Below are 13,153 nucleotides of genomic sequence, written 5' to 3'. Positions count from 1 at the left end.
TAGCTAAACTCAAGACCACTGATTTATGAGGCCAAAATCCCCAGTTCTGGACACTACAAATATTGGGCAACACCGGGATCATAAACATAGATTATCAACCTGAAATCAAGGCTAATTTCTCTACAAATTATTTACCTGAACTAATACAACATATCTAACAAAGCAGAGGGGTTTCTTCCATCGAAAGGGAATTTGCCAGTGTCCTTCAGAATCTGCTCACCATATAAACGGCCTAGAATGACTATAGCGTAGAACTGAAATCTTGCCTGTTCTATCTTCACAACATCTCTAGAATCCCCATGTCCTTCTCTACCATGGCTACCACCATGCTGATCCAAGAACTTAGCATTTCCCCCTTTAACTACTGCATCAGCCTCCTCGCTGACCTCCCTGCCTCCTGTGTCTCCCCTCTCTAGTCCATACTTCACACTTCTGCCTCGATCTTTTTTCTCAAAAGTTCAGTTCATATGTCAAGAACCTCCAACAGTTGCCATCTTTTTTTTAAATGTTAAGCGCTTAGTATATGCTAGTCACTGTTATAAACAATGGGGTAGATACAAGCTCATCAGGTTGGACCTGGTCCATTGCCCAAATGGGGCTCACAGTCTTAATACTCATTTTACAGATGAGGTAATGGAGGCACAGAGAAGTTAAGTGACTTGCCCAAAGTCACACAGCTGACAGGTGCTGGAGCTGGGACTAGAAACCACGTCCTTCTGACTCAAAGGCCCCTGCTGTATCCACTAGGTCACTGAACAGAAACTCCTTACCGAAAGCTTTAATCAATCAGTCATAATTTATTGAGAGCGCACCGTGTGTAGAGTGCTGTACTAAGCTCATTCATTACCATGGCTTCAACTACCATCTCTATCTCTTTAAGATATTCAATCAGTTCATTCCCTCCTATCTTACCTTGCTGATTTACAACTATAACTCCATCCTCACTTCTGCTCCTCTAATGCCAACCTACTCACTGTCCTTTGATCTCATCTATCTCACAGCTGACCCCTAGCCCATGTTCTCCTTCTCTCCTGGAGCTTCCTCCCCCTTCAAATGCAACAGACCACCATTCTCCCTGGCTTCAAAGGCTTATTAAAATAATATAATAATAATAATGATAATGTTGGTATTTGTTAAGTGCTTACTATGTGCCAAGCACTGTTCTAAGCGCAGGGGTAGATACAAGGTAATGAGGTTGTCTCATCCGGGGCACACAGTCTTCATCCCCATTTTACAGATGAGGTAACTGAGACACAGAGAAGTTAAGTGGCTTGCCCAAGGCCACGAAGATGACGAGTGGTGGAGCTGGGATTAGAAACTATGACCTCTTGACTCCCAAGCCCTTGCTCTTTCCACTAAACCGCGCTGCTTCACATGTCCTCCAAGAGGTCTTCTCTCCCCCTCGTCCCCCTCTCCATCCCCCCATCTTACCTCCTTCCCTTCCCCACAGCACCTGTATATATGTATATATGGTTGTACATATTTATTACTCTATTTATTTACTTATTTATTTATTTATTTTACTTGTACATTTCTATCCTATTTATTTTATTTTGTTGGTATGTTTGGTTCTGTTCTCTGTCTCCCCCTTTTAGACTGTGAGCCCACTGTTGGGTAGGGACTGTCTCTATGTGTTGCCAATTTGTACTTCCCAAGCGCTTAGTACAGTGCTCTGCACATAGTAAGCACTCAATAAATACGATTGATTGATTGATTGATTGATTCCCTGACTAAGCCCTTGTTTCTCCTATGTGCCTCCCCTCTGCGTCAACTTTGTACTTGGCTAAGTACATGGCCTAGTGGATACAGCCTGCTGTGTGACCTTGGGCCAGTCACTGAATTTCTCTGTGGCTCAATTTTCTCACCTGAAAAATGAGGATTCTATACCTGCTCTCCTTCTGCCTTGGATTGTGAGCATGAGGAGGGACAGGGGCTGTGTCCCAGCTGCTTATGTTCTACCACACCCAGTGCTTAGTTCACATCATAAGTGCTTCAGAGTTACAACCACCGCTGTGACGCGCCATGGCCTAGTGGATAGAGTCAGAAGGTCATGGGTTCAAATCCCGGCTCGGCCACTTGTCTGCTGTATGGCCTTGGGCAAGTCACTTCACTGCTCTGCACACAGTAAGCGCTCAATAAATACGATTGATTAAATACGATTGATTGATTCTATGGGCCTCAGTGACCTCGTCTGTAAAATGAGGATTGAGACTGTGAGCCCCACATGGGACAGGGACTGTGTCCAACCCGATTTGCTTGGATCAACCCCAGCGCTTAGTACAGTACCTGACACATTGTTAACTGCTTAACAAATACCATTATTATTATTATTTTGACCTTTATTGTATTCCACTTGCTGGTGGGGCTCCTTGTTTGAATACCAGCCTCACTCGGAGATCCCAACACTGAACTTGAATAACTTGTGGATCTCTGCCAAAGAAAGTCTACCCCAAGCCTTGGGGCAGAAATCTGGGGAAAATCATTTCTCACATCATCCTCCTGGAAACTCCTGGGCCTCACTTGCATTTGAGGCCCAGAAAACTCTGCAATCTCACCTACAACCTCACACTTGTAGCTTCACCACCTGGAGGGCTCAGAACTAAATGACATCAGGATTTATCCAGAGGAGATTTAGAGACAATTCAGCTGCAAAATGGAGCAGGGCACATCTCTCCCTGTCTAAATAAACCCATTATGCCATTTGCCGTACAGACTAATGGTGAGGTAATTAAGTAGCTCGGAAAACAGCTGATTAGATTAAATGTGCTAAGGAATTGAAAGCTGCTCCCGGTTTCCCACGGCAGAGTTGTCACTCTTCTAATCAGCGAAGCATGTGTTCAATAACTGAACACAGATTTATTTTCACTGCTAGTCTGCAAGGTTAATATTTGATATCAACCACCCACACTGATGCACTACTTTGTAGGCTTTCGGGATAATGCCGAATTCCTCTTACCACTGGTGGAGAAGATGCTTTAGAAAATTAGTCCCAATCAATCAATCAATGGCACTTACTGAGAGATAACTGTGTGTAGAGCACTGTACTATGCTCATGGGAAAGTACCATATGACAGAAATAGTGGATGTGATCCCTGTTCACAAGGAGAGTTGTGTGGTTTAGTGGAAAGAGCACAAGCCTGGGAGTCAAAGGACCTGTGTTCTAATCCCAGCTCTGCCCCTTGTCTGCTGTGTGACCTTGGACAAGTCACTTAACTTCTTGGTGCCTTAGTTTCTTCATCAGTAAAATAGGGATCCAATACCAGATCTCCCATCTCCTTTAGACTGTGAGCCCACTGTGGGACAGGGACTGCATCCGACCTGATTTTCTAGCATCTACCCCAGAGCTTAGAGCAGTGCTTGACACTTAGTGACCTCTTAACAAATCCCTTTTTTTTTTAAAAAAAAAAAGCTTACAGGTTACAGTGAAAGATGGATATTAAAATAAATTACAGAGGGGGGTAATAGTTGTGGGGAGGGAATGTGTCTATTATATTGTTGTGTTTTAGTAATAATTATGGTATTTCTTAAGCATTTACTATGTGCCAGGTACTGCACTAAGCTCTGGGGTGGACACGTGCAAATTGGGATGGACACAGTCCTTGTCCCGTAGAGGGCCCATGGTCTTAAACCCCATTTTACAGGTGAGGTGACTGAGGTACAGAGAAGTTATACCCTCCCAAGCACTTAGTACCCGGTAAATGCTCCATATGATTGATTGATTGACTGGTGTGTAAGAATCTTTGCATAAGCACTGTGGAGCTGGGTTGAGTCGTGAAGTGCTTAAGGAGAACACAATCAAGCATGTAGATTTCTGGCATTATCAGACCATATATTTCATGAATGCAAAATTAGGCACTTTGGGAGAAGCACACACTCTTCCAGTCTTTTAGGTTTCCATTCAGTATAGCAGTACACCTGAGCACTGAGAACCTGAAAGATATTACTCCCACCAGAAGGACTGCCCTTTCCCGGTACAGGATATGTGTATGTGGCATTTGTGGGAGTGCATAAAGACACCCACGATGTCAATGCTACCACCAAATGTGGTATTTTTAGGTGGTATCTGTTGCTCTTCATGAATGTATAAAAGCAGCTGCTGAGACTTCTCAGCCCCTCTCTGCCACAGCCTAGAGAAACACGCAGAGGAGCAGAGCATTCTTTTGTAAAGAGTACGCACCTGGGAGCCAGAAAGACCTTATTTCTAATCCCGTCTCTTTCACTTGTCTGCTGTGTGACCTTGGGCAAGTCACTTAAGTTTTTCGTACCACAGTTACCTCATCTGTAAAATAGAGATTAAGACCGTGATCCCGTGTGGGACAGGGACTGTGTCCAGACCGATTAGCTTGTTTCTATTCCAGTGCTTAGTATTGTGCCTGGTGCATACATAGTAAGCATTCAACAAATACCACTAAGAAAACAAACAACAACAAAAGAAAACTGTAGTCTTGTGCCTCCCTACACATTCTCAGCCCCTTTCTCAACAAATACGATTAAAAAACAAACAACAAAAGAAAACTACAGTCTTGTTCATTCATTCATTCATTCAATCGTATTTATTGAGCTCTTACTGTGTGCACAGCACTGTACTAAGCGCTTGGGAAGTACAAGTCGGCAACACATAAAGACGGTCCCTACCCAACAGCGGGCTCACAGTCTAGAAGAAATAAAAAACACAATCTTGTGCCTCCCTAAACATTCTCAGACCCTTGCAACCATGGACGAGTGAATTGCCTTCCCTCCCTGTCATCCAGAGTCCGACACGCTCCATCCGCCAGCCTCACTGCCTTCCTGGAAAATGACATTGGCTCCCCTCCACACCACTGAGGTGACTCCATCTCGTCCTAATAGTGATGATATTTGCTAAGTGTCAAGCACTGTTCTAAGCCCTGGGGTAGATACAAACTAATCAGGTTGGACACAGTCCCTGTCCCATATGGGACTCCCAGTCCTAATCCCGGTTTTGCAGATGAGGGAACCGAGGCACAGAGAAGTGAAGTGACTTGCCCAAGGTCACAAAGCAGACAAGTAGCAGAACCTGAATTAGAACCCAGGTCCTTCTGACTCACAGGCCTGTATTCTATCCACTAGGCCATGCTACTTCTCACAGAACGATGGTATACCACTTTTGCCACCCCATGGGAAAGAGAAAAGCACCTGCAGATTCAGGCCACACAGAGTCTCAGAAAGACTGGTATCTGCAGTGCTCATTGTTGAGAAGCAGTGTGGCCTAGTAGAAAGGGTACCATCCCGGAAGTCAGAGGGCCTGGGTTCTAATTCTTCCTCCTGCCGCATGTCTGTGGTTTGATCTTGAGCAAGTTACTTAACAACTTTGTGCCTCAGTTAAATGTCTGCCTAACAGAGATTAAGACAGTGACCCCGTGTGGGACAGGGACTGTGTCCAATCTGATTACCATTTATCTACCCCAGCACTTAGAACAGTGCTTGGCACATAGTAAGAGCTTTACAAATACCACAGTTATTATTATTATTGCTATAGGTATGCCACAAGGAGCCTGAAAATTTGCTCCTTTAGCCACAAGAACCAACTCATTTTTGTTTTTATTTTGTGTAATGTGAGTTTTTCTTGGTCTTTTCTGTTGTTTTAGAATTCTATTGTTTCACTGCTCCTGATGGGTCTGTCTCTAGTCTTCTGCCCAGCTTACATTCATGGGCTATGAGCTTCTCAGTTGACAGGGACAGAGACAGGGACAGGGGCTCTTTCCCAGCACTCAGTATTGGTGTTCTGGCCCCAGGAAGTGCTTAACACTTACTTTTACTACTACTTCTACAACCTTTATTACTACAAGATGATGATGGAATTCCTGGTGAGATAGCATTTGTGCTGCTAAGTGCTGCTGAGTCAGTCGTATACATCGAGCACTTTGTGAGGAGCACTGTTCTAAGCGCTTGAGAGAGTACAATATTACACTATAACAGATACACTCACTGCCCAAAACAAGCTTACAGTCTAAAGGGGAAGACAGACACTAATATAAATAAATAAAGTTAGAGATATGTACATAAATGCTGAGAAGTGAATCGAAGACTCTGTAGTAAACCCCCGAAACATCCCTGCTGTGTTTCCAGACAAAGTTTCCAAGCTGTGTCCCTGTGGAGTCCTTTGGAAAATCCCCCTCAAAGCTCCCTGCAAAGTTTCCAGAAATGTCCATGTCCTCAAGGCCTCCAGTCTCTCACACTCTAGTGGGAATTCTTCCTGGCTGGAATGTCACAAGATTGCTCAGAGAAAATGCTGTCACTATCCCAACAGTCAGCTACTGTTTGGGTTCCAGGCTGGTGCTGAGATTTGCAAGGCAGTGCAGAAATACGATCCAGATGTTACAGGTTCCATATATGCTAGAGAGCTTGGGTAGACAAGGGCTCATTAGCAATAACAATAATAATAATAATTTTGGTATTAAACACTTACTGTGTGCCAGGCATTGAACTAAACACTGGGATGGATACAAGCAAATCAGGTTGGACATGGTCCCTGCCCAACACGGGGCTCATAATCTCATTCCCCATTTTACAGATAAGGTAACTGAAACACAGAGAAGTGAATTGACTTGCCCAAGGTCACCCAGCAGACAACTGGCAGAGCCGGGATTAGAACCCATGACCTTCTGAGCCTCAGGCCCGTGCTCTATCCACTATGGCAAGCCTCCAAGCTCTGCCCATTAAACTATGGTAGGATGACTTTATGGTGCCCTTTCTGGACTCTCTCCTAGCTCTGTGACATTTGGGATGATCCCTGCTGTTTATAAGAAAGGTTTTGGGGTACCCAGATTCAATGTTCCTGCTGTCTCTCTCATTAGCAGAACACCAGACTAAGACTGTGAGACCCCCATGGGACAACCTGATCACCTTGTAACCTCCCTAGCACTTAGAACAGTGCTTTGTACATAGTAAACACTTAATAAAAATCATTATTATCATTATTAGTACTGAGCTTTATTGAGCATACTTGCTGAGTGGTTCTAGGTCTGGACAATTACACAAAAATCAGGGTCTGGTTTTCCCAAGGTTGGATCATCTAGACTTTTTCCTCCTCCCCACTTTCCCAACCTGTGCCCCTTTTGAGCCTTGTTGAGCATCTTCTCTCATGGATGGGCAGAGAAAGGGCAGGGTCAAGGGCAGAGGGAAGAAATAAAACACAAATGAATCACTCTGCTATTTATTAGAGTTCTGGGAAAAGCCCTGAAGGAAGAAGTTTAAATTGGAGTCCTTTTTCAATTATCTGGATTACATTGATCCATGCTATTCCTGCTACCATTGCCCACTATAATTGCATGTTGGCTGTGCATATAGTCTCAAGAATATACCTGAAGCTCAGTTTTAGCACCAAAGCCTACAATTACTCTTGCACTGGATCATTGGGTGATTACTACATTGAAAGCCATTGAGTTAATTAAATCTTGTATCTCTCCGAGTCTGCTGCTGTTTCATGGTGGACATTTCAAACAATCTCCTTGAGTACAGACCCTCTGTCTTGATACCGCTTTGGGGCTTTCTGGGCAAATGCAGTGACATGATTCATTTTTTAAGATACTGCTTGTTGTGTCTCTCCAGATTGACTCCTTTGTTCATTCATTCATTCATTCATTCATTCAATCGTATTTATGGAGTGCTTACTGTGTGCAGAGCACTGTACTAAGCACTGGGGAATTACAAATCGGCAACATACAGAGATGGTCCCTACCCAAAAACGGGCTCAAAGTCTAGAAGGGGGAGACTGGTTGATGATTATCTACTTTAATGCTGAGGGCAGCTGTTGCCTGTTCATAAGAAGTGGGTTGATTGAAGATCCATGTAATAATAATAATAATTATGGTACTTGTTAAGTGCTTATTATGTTCCAAGCACTGTTCTAAGCACTGGGGTAGATACAAGTTAGTCAGGTTGGGCACAGTCCCTGTCCTACAGGGGGCTTATACTTTTAATCCCCAGTTTACAGATGAGGTAACTGAGGCCCAGAGAAGTTAAGTGACTTGCCAAAGTCACACAGCAGACATGTGGTGAAGCAGGAATTAGAACCCAGGTCTTTCTGACTCCTGGGCTTATGCTGTATGCTTCAGGATTGGATACTTGTTCGGATCTGAATGGGAAACATGATGTGCTTTTTAAGTAAGGCAGGACAATTTAGAGATTGGGAAAGGGGGGATTATGGTTCAATTCTTTAACTGCTCATGTCATACTGCATTATTTTTCCATTAACTGAGCATTTATAAAGTGGGTGGAGGGAATTCTTCTTCTAACGCAAGGTCATCATCAATTAGTACCCATCAGCAATTTCATTTACATGAAGAATTTTGAGAAACATAATTCTTACCCTCTCATCCTCTATATACTCCCACTAGAGCTTAATATCTTAACACAAAGCTTGCAGCTTATGGCTATCAATAAATGTTGATTACAGGGTGGCTTAGTGGAAAGAGCACGGGCCTAGGGGTCAGAGATTCTGGGTACTAATCCCTGCTCTGCCACTTGTCTGCTGTGTGGCCTTGAACAAGTTATTTAACTTCTCTGTGCCTCAGTTACTGCATCTGTAAAATGGGGACTAAGACTCTGAGCCCCATGTGTGACATGGACTGTGATGTGTCCAACCTGATTAATGACTTGTATCTACCCTAGGGCTTAGAACAGTGTCTTGCACATTGTTAGCACTTAACAACTATCAAAATTATTATTATTAATTATTATTAAGTTGTTGGGTAGGGATTGTCTCCATTTGTTGCTGAATTGTAGTTTCCAAGAGCTTAGTACAGTGCTCTGCACACAGTAAGTGCTCAATAAATACAATTGAATGAAATATTAAAATTAGATTAGAACATACAGAATATTTGGCCTTTAGTATTAAAGCGAGACAAGAATATCTTTTGGTCAAAATTGGAAAATCTCTAGGCTTTTATATAATAATAATAATAATAATGATGGTATTTGTTAAGTGCTTACTATGTGCAAAGCACTGTTCTATGTGCTGGCACTGTTCTAAGCGCTGATGCCTGTATAATATACCGCTTTTTAATCTAGCTATTTCTTTCAGCTAATAAAGGACTTGGATAAATCCATTGATCAATTAATGGTATTTATTGAGCACTGTGATGTTACTGGAGGCTCTCAGCCAATTAATCAATCAAGCAACATTTAATGAGAACTTAATGTGGGCAGAGCAGTGACCTAAGCACTTGGGAGAGTACAATACAATAGAGTTAGTAACTATATTCCCTGCCCAAAATGTGTTTACAGTCTAGAGGGGCAGGTGGACATTAATATAAATAAATTATAGATATGTGCTTAAGTGCTGTGGGGCTGAGGGAGGGGTGAAAAAAGAGAGCAAATCCAAGGGCAAGGGAGATGAAGAAGAGAGTGGGAGAAGAGGAAATGAGGGCTTAATCAGGGAAGGCCTCTTGGAGAAGATGTGCTTTCAATAAGGCTTTGAAGGTGGGGAAAGTAAAAAGACCCCCCAGGGTCACTTTAGGAATGCCCAGACTCTGTCAACCCCCACTGGACCCTAAAACCCTCTGGCTCTCCCATTCGCCTAGGTTTGTGGACACTTTGATGAGTGAACCTCAAGATTCTGCACCTCTATCGCTGCTACTATCCTTCATTGAAGCCCAGGCATCACCCCAAAGGTAAGGGGGGGTCATCGGAGGTAAGAGGGTCACCGGGGAGTAGTCATTCATTCATTCAATCAATCATATTTATTGAACGTTTACTGTGCGCAGAGCACTGTACTATCAATCAATCAATCGTATTTATTGAGCGCTTACTGTGTGCAGAGCACTGGACTAAGCGCTTGGGAAGTACAAGTCAGCAACACACAGAGACGGTCCCTACCCAACAGTGGGCTCACAGTCTAGAAGGGGGAGACAGAGAACAAAACAAATCAACAAAATAAAATAAATAGAATAGATATGTACATATCTTCTTCTTGCTCTTTCTCTATCTCTTCCTCCTGCCCCTCCTTCTACTCCTCCTTGTTCTTCTCCTCCCCCTGCTCCTTCGCCTATTCATCCTCCTCTTACTCCTCCCTTCCCCTTCTTGTTGGTCATTGTGATTCCTGGCAGGTTGAGTAATAATAATAATAATAATGATGATCGTATTTTTTATGCACTTACTATGTGCCAAGCACTGTTCAAAGCACTGGGATAGATACAAGGTTATCAGGTTGTCCACGTGGGGCTCACAGTCTTAATCCCCATTTTATAGATGAGGTAACTGGGGCCCAGAGAAGTGAAGTGACTTGCCCAAAGTCCCACAGCTAAGTGGCAGAGCCGGGATTAGAACCCACGTCCTCTAACTCCCAAGCCTGTGCTCTAGCCACTACGCCGTGGTGCCAGTGTTATCCACCAGGTTGGGGATGCTACTCAAGTGGCGTGGTTTAGTGGAAAGTGGGGTCTAATCCCAGCTCCGCCACTTGCCTGCTATGTGACCTTGGGCAAGTCACTTTACTTCTCCGGGCCTCAGTTACTCCATCTGTAAAATGAAGATTGAGACTGTGAGCCCCACGTGGGACCAGGACTGTGTCCAACCTGATTTACTTGTATCCACCCCAGTGCTTAGTACACATAGTAAGTGCTTTACAAATACTATCATAATGATTATTATCACAGTGAACCCTTTCTGTAAAGGAGTTATGTCCTGCATCTCCTGGATCTCAACCCCAGGAATGCTGTTTAAGCCCTAAAGGGGCAACCAGAGGGCTGGAGGTAGAATCCACAACTAAACTGACTTTGAATCAATCACTCAATCAGTGGCATTTATTGAGTGCTTTCCATGTGCAGAGCACTGTACTAAGTGATTGAGAGAGTGCAGTCAATAAAGTGGTAATGATTGCTGCTCTCAATAATAATGATTTTGGTATTTGTTAAGACCTTACTGTTGCCAAACACTGTATTATGCACTGGGGAATTACAGGATAATCAGCTCTGACAGAGAACCTGTCCCAGATAGACTCATAGTCTTAGAAGGAGGGAGAACAGGTATTTAATACCCATTTTACACATAAGGAAATTGAGGCAACCAGGAATTTGGTGACTTGCCCAAGGTCACCAGCAGAGGAGAACTAGTGTCAAGATTAGAACCCACGTCTCTTGATCCCCGGGCCTGGACTCTTTCCACTAGGCCATGGTGTTCAGCTTCTCCTGAACTCAGGTCTCAGTTTCACTGGCCATTTGAGATCCCACAAGTCGGTTTGGTCAAAAGAGCAACAGCAGCGAGAGCTACTATTTTATGACAACTATTTGCTGAGGTTTTCCAGCATCATCTCCTTTCCATTCCTTTATCTGTCTTCCTCCCACAAGTTCGGTGGCTTTTGGAAGGGTAGGAAGGTTATTTCTGAAGAAATAAACTTGAGACTTGATTCTACACTTCATCTTCCTCATGTAGAAGTTCATTTCCCACAGCAAGTGCTCTGGCCAGATAGGGAAATTTTTGCTACCCATGGTAATTCCTCAATTCTAGTTCTCAGAATGGGTGTGTTGTGAGGCCAGCCTAGGAGTAGCATCTCACATTTGGGCAGCTTGTGCCTTTGAAGAAAATAAATTTTGCAAGCGCCAGAGCTAGTTTCTTTATTCCTGCAGACCAGTCTTATCATACCACAAAATCCACAATTCTCTTTCTGATTTTTTTGCTGTTCAAAAAAAACAAAAAAAGAAAGAAATGAAACTGACTTTTGTCAAGCCTGGCAACATCTGCCTCTGGTGTTTGTTTCACCCTCTTTTGGGCTCTGCCTGGGAATACTGGATGATAGTGGATTTGGTTCATTTTCTTTGTTTTTTAAGAAAAATGTTTTTCAGAACCTATTTTCTTACAATAGACCTTTCTGACAAAGTGTCAGTTTCTGCTATATAAAGACTTGTTTGTTCACATTTCGTATTTACCAAAGGAAGTAATGTTTTAACAACTTTTGACAGCCCGGTGAATTAAACTTTCAGAGAACTTCGAATGCAATTCCATAGTTTGCATTTTATTGTCTTCTCTATTTTCCTCTACCTCCCCCCATTTCCAGTCAGAGTCTAAGAACCCATTAACAGTTTGAATTACTGCCTAGCCGCCTCCAGATTGAAACAAATATATTCAAGGCAGAGATGGATCAACAAGATCTGAAGGTTGCCACTCATCAATAAAATCCTTTCCTGATGAATAGTTATGAAATCTTCCACAGAGGATGCCCGCGGATGTAACAGTAAGTGAATCAAATTGCCCATGTAGATAAATCAAAATTTTCCCTATCAGCCACTCTAATAATTTCAATGTCCTGATTCTTTTGAGAGAGCCATAAGTCTCTTGACTTCATCTGAGAATCAAAGACAAGAAATATATACAGAAATAGCTACAGATCAAAGTGGCCTTTAAAGGACCATGAAAAGAATAATTTTTGTGTGACTCTTTGGAAATTCAGACTCAGATTCAACCAATAACATTTATTAAGCATTTACTGAGTGAAGACAGCATTTGTACAATGCACTTGGGAGAATCTTGTCTTATGCTTTCAAGTCGTCTCTGACCCACGGCGACTCCATGGACACATCTCTCCCCAGAACACCTCACTCTCCATCAGCAATCATTCTGGTAGTGTATCCATAGAGATTTTTGGTAAAAATACAGAAGTGGTTTACCATTGCCTCCTTCCTCTCTGTAAACTTAGGTTTCCACACTCGACTCTCTCCCATGCCGCTGCTGCCCGGCACAGGTGAATTTTGACTTGTAGCAGATGGCCTTCCACTCTCTAGCCACTGTCCAAGCTAGGAATGGAATGGATATGCCTCTGCTTGACTCTTCCTCCCATAGCCGAGAGTGGTAGAGTACTGGAAACTCTCCAGGTGTGATCCTGAGAAGGGACTTGGGAGAGTACAATAGAATTAATAGACATGATTCCTGTCTGCAGTAAATGTCCAACTAGTAGGGTGAAAGACACTCGAATAACCTGCAGGTAGGAGGAAGGAATGGAGTGTGAAGATATGTACATAAGTGCTACTGAGGGATTATTAGTACCTAGAAGCTTAGGCGGCAGAGAAATGGTAGTTGGGAGATAGAAGATTAGGAGGTAAGAAATCAACCAGAGGAGGCCTCTTAGAGGAATTGTGATTTTAGAACGACTTTGAAGGTGAGAGAGCAGTGGTCTGTCAAGCCCTGGTGGTTAGGGTGGGAA

The 13,153-nt window shown here is 43.2% G+C and overlaps 1 protein-coding gene and 1 non-coding gene across 2 annotated transcripts in view; both read right to left on the bottom strand.

Moving 5' to 3' along the window:
- The window catches only part of HS3ST5 (heparan sulfate-glucosamine 3-sulfotransferase 5), a 140,137-nt gene that overhangs the window by 87,910 nt on the left and 39,074 nt on the right, over positions 1-13,153 (bottom strand). The window lies entirely within an intron of this gene.
- On the bottom strand, positions 12,705-12,842 carry LOC119924853. The gene has a single exon (XR_005449537.1). It is a non-coding gene; the product is annotated as a small nucleolar RNA SNORA7 (small nucleolar RNA).

The sequence above is a fragment of the Tachyglossus aculeatus genome, chromosome 2 (assembly GCF_015852505.1).
Source record: "Tachyglossus aculeatus isolate mTacAcu1 chromosome 2, mTacAcu1.pri, whole genome shotgun sequence".
In the NCBI taxonomy this organism is placed as follows: domain Eukaryota; kingdom Metazoa; phylum Chordata; class Mammalia; order Monotremata; family Tachyglossidae; genus Tachyglossus; species Tachyglossus aculeatus.
This window is presented reverse-complemented; position numbering and strand designations above follow the sequence as displayed.